Source organism: Lepisosteus oculatus, chromosome 4, assembly GCF_040954835.1.
Source record: "Lepisosteus oculatus isolate fLepOcu1 chromosome 4, fLepOcu1.hap2, whole genome shotgun sequence".
Lineage (NCBI taxonomy): Eukaryota > Metazoa > Chordata > Actinopteri > Semionotiformes > Lepisosteidae > Lepisosteus > Lepisosteus oculatus.
Genome location: NC_090699.1, coordinates 46,349,445 through 46,375,295, shown reverse-complemented (window position 1 = coordinate 46,375,295; position 25,851 = coordinate 46,349,445). Strand labels below are relative to the sequence as shown.

Sequence of the window (25,851 nt, the reverse complement as noted above, 5' to 3'; positions counted from 1 at the left end):
TAAACTCAGCAGCACATCTCCAGCAGCACGTCCCTCCCATTCCTCTGGCAGTCCTGGCCAGGCTCCCTTGCTTGTAAAGTGCACGCAGTGTGGTATGTCTCTCTCTCTTGGCCTCAATCCCTTGCCCCTCCTGGGGCCCCTCCTTGCAGGCAGCCCTCTCTCACTCGGCGCACTGTCTGACATGCCTTTCAAGGATTGGTAGACTGCAGAGCAGACTTTCTGGCTCCACTGCCATTGTTTGCTTGGCTGCTTTTCACCTCATCCCAGGCTAGATTAGCATAAGAATACTTAGCAGCACAGCACCACCCCTCCTCACCATCACCATCCTCCTCCTCCCTGCACCCCCCACAAACCTCCTCATCTCCCTCCCTGCAGCCGCCCCCTCCTCCAGCCTCCTCCTCTCCCTCCCTGTAGCCACCCCCTCCTCCAGCTTCCTCCTCTCCCTCCCCGCAGCCCCATCCTCCTACTCCCCCTCCCTGCAGCCTCGTATTCCTCCTCTCCCCCTCCTCCCTCCCTGCAGCCCCGTATTCCTCCTCTCCCCCTCCTCCCTCCCTTCAGCCCCGTATTCCTCCTCTCCCCCTCCTCCCTCCCTTCAGCCCCGTATTCCTCCTCTCCCCCTCCTCCCTCCCTTCAGCCCCGTATTCCCCCTCTCCCCCTCCTCTTCTCCCTCCCCACAGCCGCATCCTCCTCTTCTCCCTCCCTACATTTCTCTGCTCTTCTTCACTGTACTTCCCCCATGCTCTGCTGCCTGTAGAACTCAAGATAAAGAGGAAAAAGAAACCCTGGTACATTTAACTATCTCAAAATTAACCTACACCCAAAAAAAGCTTTGAAGTCCAAGCTGTTACTCTAACAAAAAGCGTCTACCAGATCTCTGATGGAAATTTAAAAATGTACCTCCACAGTTACAGTATCTTATGAAACATATTACAATAGCAGTTATTTTTATAAAGCACTAAATGCCTATACCAGTTACATAAGCAATAAAAAATGTAGCACGTCAATATCTGCAAAACTTTACAGCTGCCAACATATACAGATTACAATTTCACACCATCATTATTTTGTTGCCAGTTTTTGGACTAATACTATAAAATGCTCACTTCACACTGAACCCTTAAAAACGTCTGATGCATGTCAAGTAATTGTATGTGTGCTTCTGCTCTATAGAGGGAGAGCAGCACATACAAAGTACACGTGATCCTATGCACACAATTAACACTTTGAGATACAAGACTTACTGTCTTACAGCCAAGTGCACTTTTTTTAAATCTGTAAATCATCATTACAGAGAACATTAAGGTGGATGACAACACAGCAACGACATTATTAAGTTAAGAGAAATATGGTATTGATTATGACTGAATTCTTGGATTTAAAAGCAAAAGAAAATGCTTGATTTAGAATATGTTAATTCTGCAGTTCTGGAGGAGCTAATATATCTTGGCCTTTATCCAAGTGCATGCACAGACAAGGGGACCCAAGATTTGTGGAAACAGTTTTTAGAGACTGCCAATTACCACTGTTAACTAATGGGGTCTTTTATAAATGGTAATCCCAGATAATTGATCATCTTTTCAATAGTCATTATTCAGTAACAATAATAATTAGTCAACGTAAACAATTCTGCTTTGCATAAACCTTTTGCCTAAGTGATACTTGAGACTGGCCTTCTTGAAGGCTGCTTAAGGTGGAATTCAGTATGACCTGCACCCATAACCATGATTTGCTTACAACTCTCATAAGTAATACAACAGTTTTTCAAGGAAACCGACAAAAGGAAAACGAGAAGATCCACCATTTAAAAACACCCAGCTGACTGGAACGCAATGAAGCAGTTCAAAGAGGCCTTCTTTCTCACAATGCTTCTAACTAAAATGTTCAGGGCTTTCAAGAAAATCAAAGGCTATAAAAGCAGCGATCCAATGGTTTAATTAAAAATATACAGAGAAAAAAAGCGCTTTAAAAAGAACGGGATCCAGTTAATGGGAACTGCAGTACCAATATCTCTGACCGATTGATGTCAGGAAGAAAATAATTTCATTGACATTTCAGAAAAAAACACCAATTTCAAATTAAGCATAAAATTGTGAACTTTGTGTAAGTACTGTAAGTCAGCATGTTATTGCGAACAAGCATTTGAGTACCCACAAATTGCGACACGATGCAGCCCTTTCCTGCTAACTAGTTACTGTAATGATTAATGTGTGATGATCCGCATGCATAATTAACAAGCAGGTAGTATTTGTCAGCAAAGCCATCTTGAAATTGAAGGCAATATTTCTATTGAATTGAAACACTGTCATACGGCTGCACACATCACAGGAAGTTGTGTTGCCTCTTTCTGAATCACAGAACATGGAGCTGCACATACCTAGAAATGTAGTCTATTTTGTGATGTAAACTGGAGGTTTTACAAGTTACTGTGTACATTTTACTTTCATTGCAGTTTGAAGTGTACTCATCAATGCCGATTGCTTCACATTTCAGGGTTAGAAAATAGTGCTGCAGTTCCCCTTTAAAGAAAAATAATGCAATGAACTGCAAGCACAGTGATACTAGAAAGGCAAAGGCAAAAGGTAAAGGGGAAAAAGTACTACAATGGAAGGTGAAATATCAGTATAACAGCAAAAAATAGTAAAGGGTGCAATGTGTCAGACAAATGGTAAACATTCAAATGAAAGGCAAATATCAGATGTATTAAATACATATTTCAGTCAGGTATTTACCAAGAAAGAAATCAACAGGATTTGATCATTCTTAAACTTCCATATTAAGTAGTATTCAGATATAATAGGTATATTAAACAAATCTCCAGGGATGGTATTCTACCAAACGTACTTAAGAAAACACGATTGATAGACAATTAATATTAACATTGACGTATGCCCACGGACATGAGAATTCCTAAATTCATAATGGTGGCAAAACTAAGCCAAGTAATTTGAGAACAACCATACCACTATAATTTAAAGGTTATGAAAATAACTAGAACTAGAGGATCACATGTAAAGCAAACGATTCTAAGGCATAAAGGACAGCCAGCTAGGCTTTACATAAGAACACAAAAGGTTACATTTGACCCATCTACCAATTTCTTTTTCTGCTTAAAGGGGAACGGCAGTCCTGATTTCTCAGATTGATAAATAAATCTTGGTAACAAAATAAATTAATTGAGGGTATCAGAAAAATTTTCCTAATTCAGAATTCAGCACAAAGTCATGAATCTTGTGAAAGTACTGTACGGTCACCATTATTACCACAAACCACTGGTCTCGCCATGGGCTAGAGCAAGAGTTCCAAAGAACTGCGACATGATGTAGCCCCTTCTTGCTCACTAGTCACTGTAATGACTAATTACTAATGTAATGCGACATACAAACAAATAAGCACAGGTGCATTTCTGGACCAGACATTTCACGGCAGAATTCCTTCCAATGGGATCTGCATGCAGAGTTAACAAGTAGTATGTTTCAGCAAAACCGTCTCAAAGTAGTGAGCAATATTTCTATTGGACTAGAAGAGATATAGTCACAAGCCTGCTTGTTGACAATATAATAATGCCTTTTTTCATGTCACTGGATTTTTTTTTCCAATTGATTTTAGTTATTGACTGATCCTGGAATTGCAGAATATGGTGCTGTGCATACCTGGAAATTTTGCCTATTTTGTGACGTACAATTTATACCTCCAATGAAAGTACATTTTATTTTCATTGTGGTTTGAAATGCACTCAATGCGGATTCCTTCTAACCCCAAAATATTAAACAGGTGTTCCTTCCTGCAGCAACCATTTAACTGCAAACAGGTCTCACATAACTAAACACACAGCAGCACTGGATACACACAGTGCATGTGACAATTGACACAGTACATGTGACAATTTTCAGAAGGCTCTTCATACTCATAATATGATCTTCAGATTGCAGACAGACGTTCAAGGAAACATGTTTAAGAATTAGTAAGTGGATAGAAAAGAATACAGATAAGGGATGAATTTTCAAATTGGGCAGAGGTAATTATTCAAATATACCACAGTTTAAGTTAAATTTCATGTCTAAATTTCACAAACATCTGGCAGATTATATTATATGATGATCTAACAAAAAATGATAAGCCTAACTATATTGGGAGACCCTGATCTTAAGGAAGCATCTTACGAGAAAGACGAGATGACATTATCTTGTATACAATGTTGTAAAACAAATAAAAAGGTAAAAAAATGTGGAGCGCAATGCAGTAATAATGGTGTATGATTTTGGTCAGCACAAAACTGATATTGCAGCTTGTAAAAATGAGCAAGAAGGGTGTAGTATCTTCTGTTATATATTTAAGTCCATACACAACCTGACTCTGAATCCCCTTTTATGTGGTAATACCTGTCCTGGATAAGGCAGTGAATAGCTCAAGAGTGTGATGTTAAAAAGTTTAGAAGAAAATATAACAACAACTGCCACCAAATGAAAGGCAGTTCCACACGCAAAGCTTTTCATGAAAAACTGTGTTTGTGTGCTTTACCTGTAATCTCTCACCAACATCAAGTCTCACTTTCTTTTCTGGCTGGTAGCACCTTACACCCTACAGCAGATCATCACATCTTGATTTCCACTAATCTCTTTATATTTCTTGAGTAGGGATGCCATTTTACAACCTTCCATCTAATCCCAAAGTATTGCTTTGAATGATCTAATCTGGCTCCAGGGGCATATTCCTACCCAGATTTCTGTTCCAAATTAAAGCAAAATATTCTGGACTGCTGTAAGTGGCAGACTGGGGAGATGATAATTATTGATGCTTGATATAACCTGTAATTACTCTATTCATTGCAAATAATTAGCTGATATTAAGGGTTTGAGTGGAACAAATTCCTGGACCATAACAGACTGCAATCAAATAAGACCAACCACAGGAATAACTAACAGACGGGATGTCACACTGCATTTAAACACCATCTATAAAAAAGAACCATTTTGCAAAGCTCCACAAATGAATTAGCAAGATGCACACTGCAGTATTCGTTACCTTTAGAAAAGTATCCATTTATATATATTTTATTTGGATGCACATCTCTTGAAATGTTTTTTTTTTACAAGCAATGAAGTTAATTTTATATTTTACATTAGATCTATTTCAATTACAGTAATGAAGTGTTTTCTAAGCATTTGAATTGAATTAGATACATTCTTTGCATGTTACTTTTGTTTTAAACTTTAGCAGTACTGAAAATACTGTTTAAATGTTATTTTTAAAACATGCTTTTACACATTAAAAAATGGGCCTGCTACGATAGGAAAAACTTCTGCAGTATATGAAGAAAAATAATAATACTGTTCACAAATACAAAAACATGACTTCAGAATGCATGTAAAACTCTGAAAGCACTCTTAATACCTTCCTTGTTTCTACCCCGAAGAACCGAAAGTTTACTTTATGAAATCTGGTACTGACAAGAACCACAAGAGGAACTAAATGTATACAGTGAAATACAGTGAGAATCCTAGTACAACAACTCAGGAAACACATAGTCGAGTCACCCGGACAAATAAAAACAAAAACAATGAATACAATGAGAAGACATTAAATTTGATTTTTGAAAGTGAAAAGTCAGAGAACTATATTTCTCAGCTGTTCAAAATCTATTGTTACTGATCTAGATGACAAGGAAATGCCAGTGGGCACTAAACATTCTTCATAATCATTGTGCCCTGTGTCACTGCCTAAAAAGAACATTTTGTTGCAAAGAACAAGGAATCAATCCTTTTCTGGGCTATCTGAATCTACTTCACAGTTAAAGGTGAAGCAATGACTGTGTTTATTACTAAATTTTCCAGGTGAGTTTCAATGGAGTGGTCTTGAATGACACATTGAAGTTTCCAGTTGAACAACTGATCACCTGATTTAATCTGTGAAAGGTGCAGGGTCTTAATCACAAGGTAAATGAAGCGCCCAGTCATTTAAATATGCCGATACAAAACTGAATCTTTCACTTAGTCCCTATGGTGAACTTTACATTTTGTCTTTATACTGTAGCTACTTAACTGTTTTTAGATAATGGACTACAGTAATACAATTTCATAAAATGTAAGTATCCACACATTAAAATAAAATCAATTTATCAGGAGTGTACACATACCTAGTTTTTAACTTACTATTTGAATGTAATGAAGCATTTAGAAAGCAAAATGCTAAAAATTCACAAATGCCAAATAAAAGACAAGTGATTTTATTTACACTTTTTCCACAACACTTGTGTTATTAATATTTGTCCCAAGATTACAGGACATTTCTACTGATATGCTTGAAAACCTGCATGTGTTATTTTATGGTCAGTGTGATTGGATAGTTTATACCAATGCACAACATACTCTCTGTAAAAAGCATGGAAATGTGATTATTCACTACATCCTTACTGATAAGGAACAAAAGGGTTTAGCAGATAAAGTTGCTAAAAGGCCATAAGCAACACCCAAAAGTTTTGCTTGATTTTAAAGTAATCTTGGGAAAACCTTCTTAAATGGAACGTGACTCACATCTACCCTCCCAGTCTGTTTTTTCAACTTATCACTAACCCTGTTTTTGCTTCCTTGCAAACTGAGCTAGCTGGTGCCAGCTACAGCCCAGTGCTGTCTCCCTTGAGCCTTGGCAGGCGTGATGCAAACATTTATTTTCCATTACCTGCTAGCACATTCCAGGGGGCCAGCTTGATAAACAGCTATGGCTGTTATCTCCCAGCTCACAAGAGGCTTGGTCTCTCTCTCCTGGGACTGAACTTTTTACAATCACTGATCTTCAAAGGCCCAGTTTCCAACCCTGGCAAGCAAAGGTAGGCACTCAACACCAGGCTGGGTCAGGAATCAAAGCTTTTACTGGTCTGTAATCTCCACTCCTTCCAGACCACAAGACAATACTCAGCACAAACACATCTAAAAAACCAAACCAACTGTCATAATATCCGGCATTCATTCTTAGAATTACATCTGTTCCTTTCTTGCTCCTTCTTTACAACAGCATTCATCAATACAGCTTTTAGATTAATCTCATAAAGGATTGAGTTAACACCAAACACACTACATGATAAATCTGCAAAGTGAATCTTAACCTGGTCAAAATACAGAAATCAGGAATAAGGTTCTTACAATAGTATTATATGTAACTCAACCATCCACAAAATAAGAGTGAACACAACCTACATGAATAACGCAACATAAATAATTTCATTCAAAGATACAATTCAAATGTCCAGATCACCAGCAAACTTACTGTGTCATTGCACTAGATGGAACCTGCAGAATAAAATCCAAATGTTCTATTAGCAAACAAAACTCTTCAATAATCCAGAATGTGGAACAAATTAATTAAAAAAATCCTGGAATAACAGCTCCGATCTTCACTCTCTGACAAGACAGTTTGGCACCAAAGGACACTTCATTTCTGGAAGTGGTCCAAAGTTGTGAGGGGTATGGACTTTCTATCAATATTTATATGCACAGCAATCTGGGACTGTAACAGCCTCTTTAAAGCAAACCTGAAAAATCCTTCATTTCATCCCCTTTCCTGACTTACAATGAAGTCAAAAACCATGTTAGCTTGGCACCCACACAGGTAAGGCAGTGTCTGAAGCTCTAGAACAGGGAGCCATAGCTTGAGCTTCCTGTTACCCCTTATGCACCAGTCTACCAGGGGCCAAGGCCTCACAAGGCTCTTCTAAAGTAAATGAATCCACTCCAGACTAGAGAGAAGCTTGGCTGGGGTTCACAGCTTCAGGACTGCCGAGAGAAAAGGAATGCTACTCATCCGAGGAAACCGGCCCAACATGCAATTATTTACTGCGTTGTTGTGTCACACAGAAAAATTTAAAATATCTCAAAGGCAATAATTAAGAATTTTTTTAACTGCATGTTACAATGACCTGTCATTTTGAACCGGATGATCTAAACAGAAGATAAGCTAATGTCGTTTTGGAACAGAAAAATCCAAAGTCATTGTGGTGTACATACATAATTACACATTTTTCTCATTTCTTTGCTTTACTGATATTAAGGCATTCCAGTTTTTCAGTTAAGCCTAAGGTACGCTTCCTGGAAAAACACACGGTGAAGAAACAGACAGGTGTCACTATGACCTAATTCTCCTGCATACATTCACTCAGCAGGTCAGTTGCTGCCAGTGTTCTGCATTTTTCTATATTTCCATTTGTCTAGGTAAAGGCTTCTAAATAACTCAAAGGCAATGTATTTTTTTATAACTTTTGAGTTTTAATTTGAAATTGGGTGTAACGATTTCATTTTTCTATATATTTTTCCCCGCCACTTTATTTCAGAGCAATGTATCATGGGAAGAATGCTGTGAAGCACATCAGCTTTGTCTGAAATGAAGTCAGCTTGAAACAAGTATATAAGGCACAGTAGCAGCAGACCAATTTGAGCACAGAACCACTTGTGAGAAGGAAAAATGCTTTCAGCTACGTCACTGTGACTAAAAAATTATTCAGTGAGTAATCTGGGGATCACCACCCAAGAAGATCAGCGCTAACGAGAAGTCAACTTGTGGTAACGGGTGCCTTGAATCAAGTGTTCGAGCATGTCAAGCTGCAGTAGGGAGGCATGCTGCAGGAGACAAGTGCCATAGCCTGTGGAGACTTGGGTGCGGTAGTGGGAAAAGGGTTTAAAAGAAAAAAACCTTCAAGGTGCACATTTATCCCAGAGGTAACATTCAAGAAGACAATGATGTCAAAGCCTTACCCTCGCACAGCAGTCTGAGCATCACTCCAGAGCTCAGACCTCAAGACTTACAGTGCTTAATGCCCAGTCTAATGGCACAGCCTGCACCAGGGGGCATTCACAGTATTTTCATCTGCAACCAAGGCAGCTCTGGCCATTTATGCTAAATTTTAAACTATTACTAATGGAATTCCAATACCAATACAATTCTTTTTAATTTTAACAATCTAAAAGTACATTTTAGAGGATGAAGCATTAAGGAAACTGCAGATGGATAAAGCAGGTACAGTTAAATATTTATAATAATAATAATTGCTTAGGCTTATTTAGCACTTTTCTGGACACGCTACTCTAAGTGCTTTACAGACAATGGGGACTCCCTTCCAACACCACCAATGTGCAGCCCCACCTGCTTACCATAGCCAGCATATCACCCTGCAATTCACAACTGGCAACCCACTGTAGCTCAGCAGGTGTGAGCCTGGTCAGTAACTGGATGGGAGACCTCCTGGGAAAAACTAAGGTTGCTGCTGGAAGAGGTGTTAGTGGGGCCAGCAGGGGGCGCTCACCCTGCAGTCCATGTGGGTCCTAATGCGCCAGTATAGTGACGGGGACACTATACTGTAAACAGGCGCCGTCCTTCGGATGAGACTTAATCCGAGGTCCTGCCTCTCTGCGGTCATTAAAAATCCCAGGGCGTTTCTCGAAAAGAGTAGGGGTGTAACCCCGGCCAAATTTCCCATTGGCCGTTACCAACTAGGCCTCCTAATAATCCCCATCTATGAATTGGCTTCATTACTCTGCTCTCCTCCCCACTGATAGCTGATGTGTGGTGAGCATTCTGGCACACTATGGCTGCCCTCGCATCATCCAGGTGGATCCTGCACATTGGTGTTGGTGGAGGGGATCCCCATTACCTGTAAAGCTCTTTGAGTGGAGTGTCCAAAAAAGCGCTATATAAGTGCTATACTATATAAGCAATTATAATATATTATTATTATCCATTCAAACTACAATGGTAGCACAAGAAGCTGAAAAAAAATCCATAGAAAGATTTCACTCAGATTTTCCAAAGAATCTGAGGTGCACTTTGCCGAGTTCAGTTTGACCCTCCCGCCAAAGAGAAGAACGACGGTCAAGGGGCACTCTTATTATCGGCACTCTGTCGAGAAATCTGCTCTAGGCCACACCAGTAAACAGAATAGTATTAATCAAAAAAAGATCACAAAACATGCTACTGGATTTTTAATTTATGAAGTGGGAGAGAAGGACAATGCACAACAACCTATCCCATAATATGGAGCTTTGTCAAAAGGCATATTAAGGCTTAGGTTCACAAGATATTCTGATGATGCTACCCTCATATGCAGCCGTAGTGAGCAAAAGTAATGACTCTTTGACTGGCATACTGGAAAATTTCAGGGCTGCCCACAGACTAAGTTGTTTAACGTCTGGCACATCAACTCATTTCGTTCAGCATAACATCCTCTACAAACATATGGCTGTAATTTACTAAAATAGTCTCCCCTGCTCCCTTTGAAGGTTCTGCAAGTAAATAACTGCTAACTCTTGTCTGTGCTTCTTGAAAAAAATAAAGAAAACTTCCAAATTCTGAACAGCCAATACAAGAATACTGGTCTTATTGTTCTTCAGGACTTTAGAGAACAACTGTAACACTGAAGAACAATCATCATTTAAGGTCATGTATTTGATTTAAAACCTTTTTGTCCTTTTTTGGTATCTAAAAAATATATCAGAGCACCTAAAGAGCCAAAAGCTGAGAGCAGTCAAAAAATCTGAAGGAGAGCAATTAAGAGGGGAAACTTGCAGATTACACAAGTCTGTCTGTGGCACTGCTTGGGTTAAGGGTTAATCTTTGCTACAGGCAAAGCCAATCAGGGCCTGGTAATCATGCATCCCAAGAAAACTGTGGACCACAGACACACAATGTCCTTCGGTCATGGCCCAGTACCATCACTCATCTAGGACTGTCATTTACATTAAGCTCACTAAGCTGACTGGTACTGCCCGAAACGTTCAAGTGTGCAGTTTTGTAATGTCTTAATCACGGTGCTCTTCAGGTCAGATAAAAAAAACAACTCAAGCCGTTTTCAAGAAGCATTTTTCGTGTTTTCAACAAACCTTACAAAATCAAGCAAACCTGAGTGCTGAGGAACAGCACTCGTTAGTCAGAATCACATACACCCACTGCAGTTAACTGCAGATATTGAAGATCAAATAGTAACTGAGGAAATCTCATGGAGACCATAAATACGCAAGCATGAACAGCAATTGATTCATTCATATAAGAAACATTTAAATGATGGGCTAAATATAGTCATGAATGTTTGTGTAAAAAAAAAGTCACTTGTTCAAAAGAACTATAAGACTTAAACTGTCCTGCAATCATATGTAGCAACACCCGTCACTTGATATTACCTACAGCTTTCTCCCAGTTGCTAAAAGTGAGACACTGAAAATGTGATGTCTTACCTCTGTCATGAATCCACAGTCACAAGACACAAATATAAACCAAGATTGTCAAGTATCATTCGTATCCGGTTGGGGTTAAATCCAATGGTAAACTGGAGCGCAAAGTCAACATTGCACAGATGACCTGAAGGACAGAAAAAAAAAATCAAAACAGAGGTCGATTTCTGAAAGAAGAGAGTTTTCATTTATATATCACTATTAAAGGCACCAACACACTACGATACCCCTGTTCCCAGTTTTAAATTTACTCAATTTCCTCTTGGTTTCCACTGGTGTCCTCTGACTAATGTAATCAAGTATCCTTCTCAGTCTCCTCCTGCCACAACTAAAGAGATTCTATTCTTGTAAAGTGTTAGTGTCATTCATCCCTAAAAGGCACTTTTACCCTTTCCTGTAGTGATGCCACTGTACTCAGTGTATTAACCAAACAAGGTAACCAAAACTGAGCACAGAATTCACAAAGAGGTCTTACCATTACACTATAATTTTACAGTGTCTCATGACTTGTCCTACTTGTTTCACAATGTATTCCAGCATTCCATTACCCTTTGTTATAGCTACACCACCAACATAAGACCAATGAGTTTACGAAAACATAATATCCTCTCAAATGCTGCTTCGTCAAGCTGAATGCCACCTATTTGAATTTTGCATTTAATACCTCGCCTATTTTAAAGTTCTTCTACCAAGAACCTGCCCAGTTCTGAAGGTGTCTCAAGACTTGTTGTAACCCCTTTACAACTTTGCTTCTAAAGAACCCATCAGACCTGATTTTGCACCATCTACAAACCTGATAGGTTTGTTGACTACACCAGATTCTTATGTAAACATTCAGTTCTGTAAATCACAAATAGCAGTGGGACTCCACTAATTACTTCAGACCAACTAACTGTTAAGGTAAAAATCTTTCAATCCAAATGTACACATTATCTTGGACTCCAATAGCTTTCTATTTGATATTTAACCTTTGATGTGGAACCTTAAATGCTTTATGGAGATCCAAGTACAACATAATGGAAGGTGTCCTTAGTTATCATAGCCTGTTCAAATAAACCTGGTAGGCTTGTTAAACATGACCTACCCTTTCTAAATCTATGTTGGATATTCCTAATATTAGTATAAACAAAGATCAGAATTAGATTACCTTTTTATATAACTTCCCAGATGGACTGGCCCATAATTAGCTAAATTATGTCCCTTTCTATGTATGGATTATAAAATCAACAATTTTCTAATTAGTATCATGAAATGGTCTTAAGACATCTACATTGTATAAAGCTATATGTGCATAGATATAATCTCTTAAAAAATAAGTGGTATAATATTTGGTTAATATGAAGACCATCTACTTTCGATTACACTCCAGCAAATGTTGGGAGAGGGCTTTTGAATCGAGCTGAGGTAGTAGCTTAATTATAAGGAGTGCAGTCTGCACTCTTTAGTAAAAACGAGAGATAAAAACTGAAATATTCAATACATTTGCTATTCTCTCCATCTCTCCTACAATTAAATTGATGTCCTTTAAGCAATTCTTTTTTGGTCATAGGACTGAAAGACTTCCATTTTAATACCCGATTTCACACACAGCCTTTTGGTTTGCGATTATAGTTCACTGCACTATTTTAGTGTCCATGGTCCCTTTTAATTGCATTGTAGAATGCTTTGCTCTTGAATCACATCAATTTGACCTATCAAAACATTTGGCCCATCCCTATCTAGGCTTTGATTTGGTAAAGCTTGGCACACGTTTCTTCCTCCTCTGCAGCATTAATCTACATGTAGATTGCCCTCAACTGCTTTTTCCATTATGCCTAGCTTTTCTGAATACCACTACTATTGTACTCATCTCCAACAGTTTCTACTAACCTAGCAGCCTCTATAACTAGCACTGCATTTGGAACACCCACCAATACAGCATGGGTATGTCAGTACTGACATGCATACATTGTTCCTTTTTACCTCCCTTTGCTGCCTGCAGAGCTCCCTTGGGGATTTCCCTTAAAGAAAGGCATAATTTTCTTATTACAATTTTTGACTCAATCAAAACTTAACCTTACACCCAAAATAAAAACTTTACGTGCAACCCTGCAAGTACTGTAAATATAAATTTAATTGGAATTTAAAGTGGAGGCCTCTTCATGAACAAGATGGTCAACCTGCACCTGCAACTCAAACCTGCACTCCAGATCTCTTTAGCTGCCCTCAAAGAAAAAGTGAAGCCTGGCTCAATACAAGACAGCTCAATGGGTTTACACACCAAATGTTATTCAAGCGTGGCATATCCTCTTAGTATGACGCCCAAGCTCTAGACGAGAGCCAAATTGTTTCTCACACTAGCATAAATCAACTTCTTAGAATAAGTCTCGACTATTAATCTACAAATCAAAGCAAAACTGGCTTCTCGCTTAAAAAAAAGCATTTAAAGTCTGCTAAGTAGTGCATGACGAAAAGAAAAACACAGTACCCAAGCACCACTCTTCATTCCAAGGTCAAATTCCCCACTGTCTTCAGATCCATTAAAAAATCCCTGCTTTTCTCTTTCCCCTGCCACAAAGCAGCACAGCTGAGTTTAAACGAGGCTTACAAAGACCAAATCACTACAAGCCCTGGCAACCTGACACGAGCTGGGATATCAGATGGCGGGACTGGAGTCACTGTGCAGCAGACAGACTGTCACCGGACCAAGCGCTAAATCTTCTACAGAAGAGCTGAAGGACTAACCCTGTGACCTCTACAAAGAAAGAGGATTATGCATCATCCTCAAACTTACTTGACTTGTAGAAGTCATTAGCAGGTCCCTGTACCCCAACAGCATTTGCACTACATATAGAAAAATAATTCAAACTTCAGGTATGCGTCTATAAATCAAGATATCAAAAAAATCAAAACCATATCAAGTTGTCCACATTAAATTATTTTCATCACATTTTCCAATCATTCAGCTTTAATGCACACAACTACAATAAAAATTGCACACAGTGGACCTGTGAACAGGACAGAGCTGTGGGGACTAGATTTCTCAGTTGCCACCTCAAAAACGAGGTGCACATACCCATACCCCAGTTTACAAGCTATTTGCACTAGTGTAAATGGGGCTTTCACCAACACTGTGACCACATTGTTTACACTACTAATTATTAACACATTTAGAACAATTACTTTGGGAGTGCATCTCAAATATAATCCTCCAGAGTGATATTGTCAAATGTCTATAGCACAGTTTACAGGAATTAATACACTTAATATGTAACTAGTAAGTGATCGTTCTTTTACTTAATACACACCAGACATTTTATTTCCATTTTAATGGACTGAATAACATCAACAGAAAAATTAGCACAAATTTGTTTTTTGTGCTCAGGAAAATGATGCTGATGATTCTCGATTCAGTTGAAAGAAATTCTGTTGAAAGGGCAGTGTGAGCATGTTCAATATCAATAAGTAAAGCTATTTACAAGAATGTGTGGACATATAGTTTTCAACATAAATAGCCTTGCACAATGGTTTCAACCTAATTTTCATTCACATAACTATAACAAAAGGTAGCTATAATTACATGCATGAACATAAAGGTTCTTAACCTGGGTGGGTCCAGATGTCCTTTCTGATGGTGTGAGATATGCCAGATTTGCTTAAAACATAAGTAATCAAAAACACTAATTAAGCACACAGGCACTAAGCACAACTACTTTGTTCCATTAAACCTGTGTATTTATTATTATACATTTCTAACAATTACATATAATTGATTAATTTAACATACAAACAATAATTATTTTCAAATTTATAAGATAATTGTAGTGACTTTACCTCACTACAAAGTAGTGAGAATGTTTGTGTCACTTGAGAAGCCATTGATACAAGCATCCTATCAAGTTGCATATTCATGTGTAAAAAGAAAAAAAGGCTCATAGAATTGCTGACAAATTAGTATAACCTTGTGCATTAAAAATGGCAAATGTAGTACTGGGACCAGATGCACAAAAAAAGCTTTAGCAGGTTTCCTTGTCAAATGACATGATCTATTAGATCTATAAAGCTGGGATTCATGAGATGAGCCAGGATATCTTGCAGAAAGTTACAGTCAAATATTCAGCTTGACAAGTCAACTGGTTTGATGGCTGCAGTCCACTGCTGGTGTTGTGTCATACGTAAAAAAATATTTTTTCATCTGTAAACCATTACACTTAACTATGAAAGGAATCAATATGTTCAATCTTATCAAAGACTTCCTTCGGATGCATAAGGTAACACTAGACTTGGATTTGGATTAATGTGCACCAATGGTACTCCTGCCATGCTAGGATAAAATTCAAGATTTGGTACCTATGTGAAGAAAGAAGTACCTCATACCATGATCACACATTGCATGTTGCCACCATTTTGCCTACAAAATTGATGATCATTTTGTCCACTGCAGTGAATGAAGTAAACTTCATCAGGGAAGGTGCTCTAAACCAGTGGTTCTCAAAAGTTTTGGACCAAGTACCAACCCTGATCAAACCAAAGCATCCAAGTACCACCTACAAGTCATTCTCATAGGAACCCCAGAAAATCTCAATGACCAACATGAGCGCAAACACAAACACACAATAAAAATAGCACTGAGCACTCAGTTAATTTGGATTGTACCGTCTTGCAGGCGTTTTCCAACACCTGCTAACGCTAGCAGTGCTGTCCACATCAGGGTCAGTAAGAGCTAGTGTCGGTGGCAGATAAGGTTGCCATACACCTGGATTTTCCCGGCCATGTCCTCTATTTTGATTATTACATCTACGTCCAGGGGGAATTTTCAAATATCCAGAATTGTCTGGGATTTTGACCCCATTGTTTTTACTATGAAGAATAATTAATAAAAGTTATAAAGTTAGTTAGAAAAGTTCTTGACTTCTCTAGCTAGCTTCGCGACGTTGTCATTCCGTTTCCGTCCTGTATGTGTATGATTATATCATGAGAGAGTGAAATCGGCAACAATGTACTCAGTCTGCGCAGTGCACTCAGTCTGTGTAGTGTAGAAACATTCCCTCAAAGGCTCCCTGTTTTTTCTCGTTTTCCTACCCTCAAACACAATGCCAAAGCGATACTGTAAATTCACAGCAGAACTAAAAAATAAATTTCCGTGTTTTTGAAGTGGCAGAGAAGACTGGGAAGCTGAATATTTGGTGTGTAAGCCTGGTACTTTTGTCTCCTTGGCAAAAAGGTGTACTTGACTTGCAAGCTCATGTTGACTCAGACAAACACAAAAAGCAATTCGAGGAGAGTTCCTTAACGAAATTAACATTATTTTGTAAAATCTGGCAGCAAAACACAGGATACTGTTATTGCAGCAGAGGGGATTTATGCATTTCACACAGTTAAACATCATCACACCACTGAACATAAAACATGGGATATTTTAAAAAAGCCTCTCCATCCCGACCCCTTTCACAGATGAGGCAATAGGAAAGATCCTTGGGATGTCCTGGTTTTTCCATGTTCAAATATGGTAACCCTAGTGGCCAATGTATAATCCTCCTTGTTCTCAACGAGTGTGCTTGATCTATCGGAGCTGGCGTTGGTACTCTTAGCGTCTATTCCTTTCAGCCATGACATAAAACTTGATTTTTGCAAGATTCATTTTTGATCACTTGTTCTATTTGCGAATGTATATTGTACTCAAGTATTAGCTATATAAATAGTTATGATATATCTTAAGAACTGACCTTCAATGATTAGTGAGAAGGGGTGCGAGAGCGTATTTTGAAAACTGAAGGGGTGCAGGCTGCAGTAAACGTTAAAGAACCATTGAGTTAAATTGTAACAGAGACCCCAAAAGTTCAGGAGTAAAAAAAACTTTCTAACATTAACACCCCTATTCCAACATCCTTCATAACAGATATACCCAGTGGCAGTATACTCACAAAAAGCTTAGTATGTGCATTGACTTGGTTCTTGTAATCTGATAATACTGATAAGTATTATCAAGTCCTGCCTATACCGGTCTATTAATATCACCCTAAAGCACCTACATAGCACATCACAACCAAAACAGACGTTTAAAGAGCAGTTTTCAGATGTCAGCAACATATGGCAATGCTTGACATCCCTGTTTAAATGTTGTTGCGCTTTTTTCCTGCATAATGGGCAGCAGATGGGGAATCCCTGGTAAAACAATTTTCAACCATTTCAGAAGGTTTTCAAATATTCCTTATTCCATTATATATTCAAATATTCAATTTTCCCCACATAACTATTTATTCTTCGTTATGAAAAATGTTCACCCAATAAAGGTAACAAGTAAGAATCAAAATAATTCGGAAAGAAAGCAGATTTGGGGTTAAGTATAATATGTGGTTAACTAGACCATGCAGAGAGAACAGCAAGCATTAGAATTTGCATTGGAGAGGAAAGAAGCTCCAGAAGACCTTGCGGGAGATCCTCCTGATGTTGTACAGGAGCTCAAGCCTGTGCCTGTTTCCATCCATCAGTAACAGAAATCAGTGTCAGACATCAATGCTACATCAAGACAAGGGCCAAGATAAGCAAGTTTTGTTGTGTTTTTTTCTCCACAGTATCAAATTCAAATAAGAAGGTATGTAACTATACTGCTTTCCGGCCAAAGGGCTCTTAATGACTAACTCCAGAAAAGGTTTGCCTAGGACTAGCATAAGTCCTACAGGGAAATGCAATCACAATATTAAGAAAACGATTTCCATGTATGCCTTTATATCTTCAAAAGCCCTTGACATGCTCATGCGGAAAAGAACATTTTTAAATAACCAGTTATTTTTCCTTTTTTGTTACTCTGAGACAACCCAAACACTAACACTGCTAACCTGTCCAGCGGCTTGTCGCGGGGGGTAGTGGGGATGAAAACATCTTTGAAGGGATATCAGGGATACAAAGCACAAATAACACTAACAAGGTACTTCGTGGATACTGTATTCTGCAGAGCAGCTGATGAAGACTAGGGAGTTGATTAGGCAGCCTCCTGTGCCAGAGAGCAGAGTCGCCAGCAGAATATTTAAAAGTCTCATCTGAAGGAGTACAAGAAGGTAACTTTCTGGGGGACCTTAAGAGAAAAACTGACCACACGAGAATACCAATCCCCTAGTATCAGTGTTGCAGTCTTGGAATGCCCGATCCCAGTACCACCAACAGGGGAAACCATTCGGGAGCCTGAAATCATTAGGTGAATGACAGACAAAAACCCTGACCTCCAACTCCCAACAGAAGTGTGGTCATCACATTTACTCAGTTACAACACTACTAAAAAAAACATTTCCAAATCAATGAGCCCTTCTTTGACTTGAATGAACTGAATTCAAATGAGGACATTCAGAATGTAATCAGAATGATTGATTTTTAATCAGCTTCAACGTGAAAATGTTCAAACAACTGCAGGAATGATAAATCAGTGTAGTCTCTTACAGTGAGAACATTTACAATAGAACTTTCACTTAAGCAGGGGTGACTGCACACTGACGACTCAGACACAAAGTACTTTTTGGAATTCCCTGATGGATTTCAATACAATTCACAGCGTTAGGAAGAGAAGCTGTGCTAAAAGTATATGATTAAAAATTGAAATAACGCTTTTGTCTTTACAGACGACAAATTGTGAAGACATATCTTGCCAAACACTTGATCTTGCCCTGCTTACATATTCATGATGGGAGGACAGAATATGAAAACTGGAGAATGGGAGAAGTAATTCAAAATAATTTTAGTCAACCATACACATGAACTGCCAAGAAGGTGAGTGCATGGTGGTCGACTTGTAGAACAGACCGCTAAAGGTTTCTACCCTTCCATCATCAGACAAATCAAATGTTTGAATGAGAATAGTATTTTGGAAATCTAAACCAACGTTGTGCAAAAAACTGGGCAATGCAAGTCAGGCAAAATGGGGAAAAGGAAGAGATGACTGACGTACACTTCAGAGCTGTGAAACGGATAACCAGCACTGTTTACAAACAATCAGCTGTTTCTGAACATCCCTGCATGGATGGCTTCCACAGGAAGGCAGAGGTCACTCCAGGGAGCAGCATATAATTGCCACACTTTAACCACACTGTCTATTTTTACAAACCTCTGTGTACACAGGAATATTTCTGGGATGCTTCTGTGATGGGATGCTGCAACTTTGCTGGGCAAATTTCCAAGCAGAGCATTAACTTGAGCCACACCAGTGCTACAAGGAAACAGGAAGATCTGCACCGGGCCAGAAGATTGAGGGCCAGCTGAAGCCCAACCAGACCACTAGAGCTGCCTTCGTGGCAGCACCATTCAGCCAAAACATATACCAAAGTTTCAGTTTGCATGAAACTGAAAATGATCTTGAATCAAAACGTATTGTATCCTCAAAGAAACGTGCATTACAGCTTCCACTTTACCCAAAAACATCAGCCTTGCAAGTTTGCTCAGGCACATCAGAGAGGTTCTGCAGGCACAAGTGTGCAGCTTCCATCTAAACACTTTCTGTAAGCCAATGTAGGATGCGTAACCAGTTTCATTTGTTAAATACTTTGAAAGTCAGCTTGCCAACTGAAACCGTTCTTTTACTTATCGTATTGTTCTTCATCTCCCTTTCAACTTGTAGGACTAAACAAAAAATCCCTTTTGTATAAAACACCTTTCATGTCGAGTGACACGAAAAAGGTATACATTAAAAATATACCTGAATGTCACTACCAATTTGCAGCGGATATATCAGGGAACACTTTTTATTCCCAGACGATTGTGCATTTCCCCTACAGTCTGTCAAGACCACAGGCCCCAAGGGTTTGGAAGGATCTGAAAAGAAGTATCAGAAGCTTGCAAAAACATTGCAGAACCACTCATTGTTTCAACACTTCATTGCTTTATCTTTGCAGACTTTACTCAATGCAGTTTAAACCCTTCTGGGGCACATGTCAATCTTAAAGTGGGTGTTTAGAATATGGCAGTATCTTCAAAACCAAATAAAAGGAAATGGAGAGCTACAGCTTATCTACCAACTTTGCACAGTAATGCTTTATTAATCACTCCTTTTGTGGATAAAAATCATTTGGCTTGCATGGGTTTGGATAAGTCAGATTTTGTTGAAAAACTGATTTTCTTTCCAATTGTCAAAGTGCTGTATACAATTCATACAAAAGTACAAATATTACACAGAGTTGAGAATTTATACCACCACTATCTCAGCATAAATATACATTGCAAATATATATTAAAAAATGAAAATGGTTGTATTTTTAAAAATGGCACCCTTTCAGCGTCATTAATTTTGAAAGATCGTGTTACAATTCCTAGTCCTAATCCAAAAATATTTATAGACAGGTTCTGGGAAAACACAGCAGTTCAGGTTCCTTCCAGGTCACAGTGTGCAGAAAACGAAAGGCTTCAGTAATCCCCTGAAGAGGAAGGGTCTAGCCCATTTAAAGCCTTTAGTTATCTACAAAATTAAAAGGTACTTCGGCACTCTGAGGGAAGCCAAGGAAAACACAAATACAGGAGCTGCACACAAGACTTGTGTGCAAACTGCACAACAGTAAACTGAACAAGTCTTCTTAAAAGACTAGATAAACCAACAAAAAGCAGTATAATACATTCTAGTTGAACTGATATGACTCAGCTGCTTCGGAAGGGTGGGTTAAGACATGATACTATCAGACAAAAGAAAGCAGGGTCATTTATATACTACCAATACAGCACAGGGAAAAGTCAACTTAAAGCTCCATTTTAGGCATGAGGCTCATAGCCTAAGAACAAGACTACCAAAAGTTATCAGAGATCTTTATCATTCTTGGTTTTGCAAAGAATTGTTTGAAGACCATTTTATTCTTGAAACACCTATTATAAGGAAAGAATCATCAGAGAAAGTGTGCACATGTATGCAGGGGGTTTACGTAGGGCTGGGCGATATGGCCAAAAACATTATCACGAAAAACTTTTCATATCAGTCGATATCGATAATTATCATGATAAATGTCAAATCATTATTTCTTTCAAGTTTAAAGGCAGATTTTTTTCTCCTGAGTGAAAGTTGAAGAAATCAGACAGTTAATTGGTAAATTAAACAACTCTTTATTTTAAGAACACAACAAACACTTGACAAACAGCAGAAACATTAAACAAATCTGAGGTAGAGAGTATTCAAGTCTTTTTTATGTCAAAATATGCATGAGTAAAATGTACTAAATAAACATCTTAATAGAAAAATTAAATACTAAAGTGTGATAAAACACACAAAGAAGATGGCTCAGACAGACTGCAAAGTTTAAAGTGCTCTGTTTTATGTCTGATCGTGAAAAGCCAAAATATCTCCAAATTACTGAAGTTGAATGACCTTTTCTGTTGACGATGTCATCGTCCTTCGAGCTGGTTGTTGGCAGCACTACATTTGCTTCAGTGTCGCTCATTTCTCCACTTTAACTACATTCCTGTCAGCCACCACAATGTGGGTAAACAACACCACGTTAGCTGCCCGGTCTGCAACACGCAGTATTTTGTGCGCATGCGCATATCATGCACTAAGCATAAACATATATATTGAACATTTTGTTAAAGTTATATTGAGGAAAATTATATCGCGATAATTATCGTTATCGAATTATCGCCCAGCCTTAGGTTTACGAGCTGCAGCCAATTCCAATGGTTTTAGTAAAGCCAACAGAATAAGACAGCAGACAAAAACCTGCTGAAATTTGGAACAACTAATGCCATCAAAGACAAATAGTAGCCATTGATAACTTTCATCCTTATAGTTTTGAATTTCAGTTACTTCAATCCACAGTCCCTCCCTGTGTGGGAACATGCAGTGCCGAAACTAGTATCCCATCTTGACTAGCCTACATTGAGGTGCACCACAGCTGGACCGCCAGCACAAGAAGCCAGAGAGATGCACACTTGAGGAGTCCCAGTCGGTCTAGCTGGAAGTGTTCTTTTGTACATTTACTTCTAATAACACCAAGCAAAGTGAGAACTGAAAAAGGGAGGGGAGTACAAACAAGAGCATTGCCCAAAGTCAAGGGTGGTGCCACTGCAGAGGCACCTGAAACATGAACATACTTGAAAGGATTTCTAAAATCACTTGCTATCCCTTAGAAAAAAGATTAATAGTTAAATCAATTGTCCACTACCAGCCAGGGTCATAAGCTCATTATGGAAGAGTTGCCCTATGTTCACAGATATAATGCTGTGGACAGAACCTTAATGTGGTATCCTCTCCAGGTTACATGATTGTTTTGGCAAGCATACCACCTATTGGAAAAGCACCCTGAACAATCTTCGATACCAAACTGCTGCTTATCTGATCACTGAAGTGACATCAAGTTTGTGCTGTCTGTTTCCAAACCCTTTCTTTGGTTTTCTTGTCCTATCTACATTTTAAGCTCTAATGAAATGTCATGAGACCAAAGCTTGGTTGCTACTTACTAATAAAGTATATTTTTCCCCAACAATGCCCTGTTGTATTTAATGTGTAGCCATTCTGCCCACCTAACCCTGTTTAGATCTCTTACTATTTTGCACAAAAAAAGAAATGAATCAATGTGATAAAATTTGTAAGGGTGATGCTGGTGAATAAGAAATAACTTAAAGCTAACAAAGCCATTACATTTATTTTTTAAGAACACCACAGCTTAACCCTCCTGACTGAGCCCACATGACAAGGCATGTGTCCTGAAGATACCTCATTATAGACACAATACAAAAAATCCTTAATGAGGCTTCCTTCCAATGACAACAATGTTGAAGTGTTAAAATCCATAAATGGCCTTAGATATACAAGAATTTGATGTACCTGGAATTTAACTGTGGAGACACAGATAGCATCTTTAGGTATATTTCAGTTGGACTGTCTGGCTGAGATGCACCACAAAGTCACTAGTGGAAACAGGGTACAAGAAAAGAAAGACCTGGGATTTTTTTTATCCAAAGCCGCAGCATCCTGGGCTACATTTGATCACAGAGCTTCCTTGGTTCTGAAGAAATCCAGCTTTCCACAATTAACAAAAAACTCAGTTTACGGCAATATTTGTTTTGGAAGTACACAAAGTATATTAGAAACAACGATGCAAAAAGTAAACGAAAAAGTATAAAATCTGAATTTATAAGCAGGACTGTGTCCTTCCTCTGTGTGAAGAACAAGAACATCTGCAAAACATTACAAAGCCAAGCACTTTCCACACAGGGCCTCAATGAGACAGGTCCCTGGGGTCCACAAGCCTGCACAAATGAAAAGAGGCTACAGTGCCGTGAATAACACATAATGATGTAATGTCGGGGTCTGGCCTTCAACAGTGAACCTCTCATAGGCACTCTAGAGCCAGAAAGCTATTTTCATTTCAGAGTCCGAGGACTTGCTGTTAACAGAACAAGCATCCCTTACAAATTAGCTCTTACATACTGCTGCACTAGAACTGCATCACACTTCAGCAATGAGCATTTAACCTTTATCCCCATTCTTATAATTCAGAGTGTTCTGAGCAACACAGTTACCAGATCTTAAGTGAAGTTCAGAAAGCCACCAGTCATGGCAGGTTTCATGAGCTCCTTTATGGTTCAATGACTTGGTTTGGTATAACACTAAAAATCTAAATACAAGTGGTAAACTCCCAGAATGTCAGTGACTGCAGAATGACTTTGCTTCAGGAGGACAGAAGAGCATTATTTTGTAAAAGCTGCAGCTGGGATAAAGAAATCTGAATACCAAAGATCTAACTCCAATAAATGCCACAGCACTATATCTGAACTCTCAGATCTTTGATCGTTAATCTGATGCAGACTCAGAAAATTACATCTGTGAAAAACCGCTCCATACTTTAAAAAAAAATTACTGTCCTATTTCTGAGGATTTCCTTTATTTAATTCACAGTATGCTATAATCTTTCTGAGAAAGACAAAAAGCCAATTCATGTACACAAGAATGTGCTTTGGACAAATGGCTGCTGTTGCTACATACTTACAAAAAAGAAAAAAAAGGCTTAAGGAAGTTTGAAAAGTTTCAATTATTCAATTAGACCTTTTCAAGTGTTTCACTCCCCACCCCTTCATCTGTTCCAAATCCTACATCAAGAAAAACTACACAATCCAAGAATTCCCTAAATCAATGCAAGAAAAACATGGAAATTACACCAAATCCAATTTTTTTATTCTAGCTAGACATGTGTATTCAAGGTAAAAATCACTTCTTTGTAAATACCACTGCACACAGAGCATACTATGATGTTGTTGAATGTAACATTTAGCTATGAAAGGTTTCATATCGCAGTGTAACAGCACTTTTAGATGCACCCAGTCTGGTCTCCTGCTGTCGTTAAGACATTCCACTGCAAAATCAGGACAAATATCACCTGTAGGCAAGTGAAGATAGGAATCAGATTTTCATGTTACAGGAACCAAAGGGGAACAACCTGGTTCGAGAGCTTAAGAAACTAATAGTTTAAAACTCTGACACTCCACAAGTCATGAGTCATGAGTGAGAAATTTTCATCTTTTACTCTTTATAGATTTGTATATCCTACATTTAGGCAAGACTAAACCCAATTTAAGTGTGGTGAGCCTCTTTTAAATGATGGATCAGAAATAGCATGGAGCAGAATATAATTAAAACAATGGAAAAACTCTACTAGTGCAAGTAGGCTTCTGCTGTCTTACAGCAGCCTTTCCTAGCAAGATACCCGACAACCCATGTGAGTGTCTCACATGCACACCTTGCTTTGCTCAGCAGGCAGAGAGGGCACTGCTACAACACAGAAGTAATGCCAGCACGCATCACAGGCTATCTTGCATCACCATTTTCCCTTCCACTCCCAATTATAACAGATCACCGATTCCATACAGATGAAGTAAAATGCACTATTTACAACTGTGTGCAAACAATTTTTATAGCATGTAACTTTTGGAGACAAAGGACCTGCCTCAATCCCATAACACCCTGCAACTCACAACTGGCAGCCCACTGAAACTCAGCAGGTGTGAGCCTGGTCAGTACCTGAATGGGAGACCTACTGGGAAAAATTAATGTTGCTGCTGGAAGAGGTTTCAGTGGGGCCAGCAGGGGTGCTCACCCTGCAGTCTATGTGGTTCCTAATAATCCAGTATAGTGACGGGGAAACTACCGTAAACAGCTGCCACCGTTCAGATAAGACATAAAACCGAGGCCTGGCTCTGTGGTCATTAAAAGTCCCAGGGTGTTTCTCAAAAACAGTAGTGGTGTTACACCAGCCAAATTTCCCATTGGCCTTTACCAATCATGGCCTCCTAATAATCCCCATCTATGAACTGGCTTCTCATCACTCTGTTCTCCTCTCCACTGATAGCTGATCCACTGATGTGTGTTGAGTGTACTGGCACACTATGCCTACTGGCACATCATCCAGGTGGGGCTGGACAATGGTGGTGAAGGAGAGTCCCCATTACCTGTAAAGAGAGTGTTCAGAAAAGCGCTATATACATGTAAGGAATTGTTTTGTTTATTATTAAATAATAAAGGACCTCCTTCCCATGAAATGTGCACTTTGCCGTTAGTTTACAGAACAAGGCAGCTTTTAAGAAACATTAGGAGGGTGAATGGCTCTACAGTTCTTTGAAAGACTACTACAAATAAGATTCATGACCGTTGCATTTCATCAGACACCACTGCATCCCAAGCACCACAACCAATACACAAAGC

At 38.8% G+C, this 25,851-nt stretch overlaps 1 protein-coding gene across 4 annotated transcripts in view; it reads right to left on the bottom strand.

Moving 5' to 3' along the window:
* The window catches only part of bmpr1aa (bone morphogenetic protein receptor, type IAa), a 76,910-nt gene that overhangs the window by 35,057 nt on the left and 16,002 nt on the right, over window positions 1–25,851 (bottom strand). For 3 of the 4 annotated variants that reach the window (XM_015347786.2, XM_015347788.2, XM_069189298.1), the window contains exon 2: window positions 11,214–11,337. The exons of the other annotated variant lie outside the window; for it this stretch is intronic. The gene's annotated coding sequence lies outside the window, so the exon portion shown is untranslated. The remainder of the gene's footprint in view (window positions 1–11,213; window positions 11,338–25,851) is intronic. 4 annotated transcript variants of the gene reach the window in all.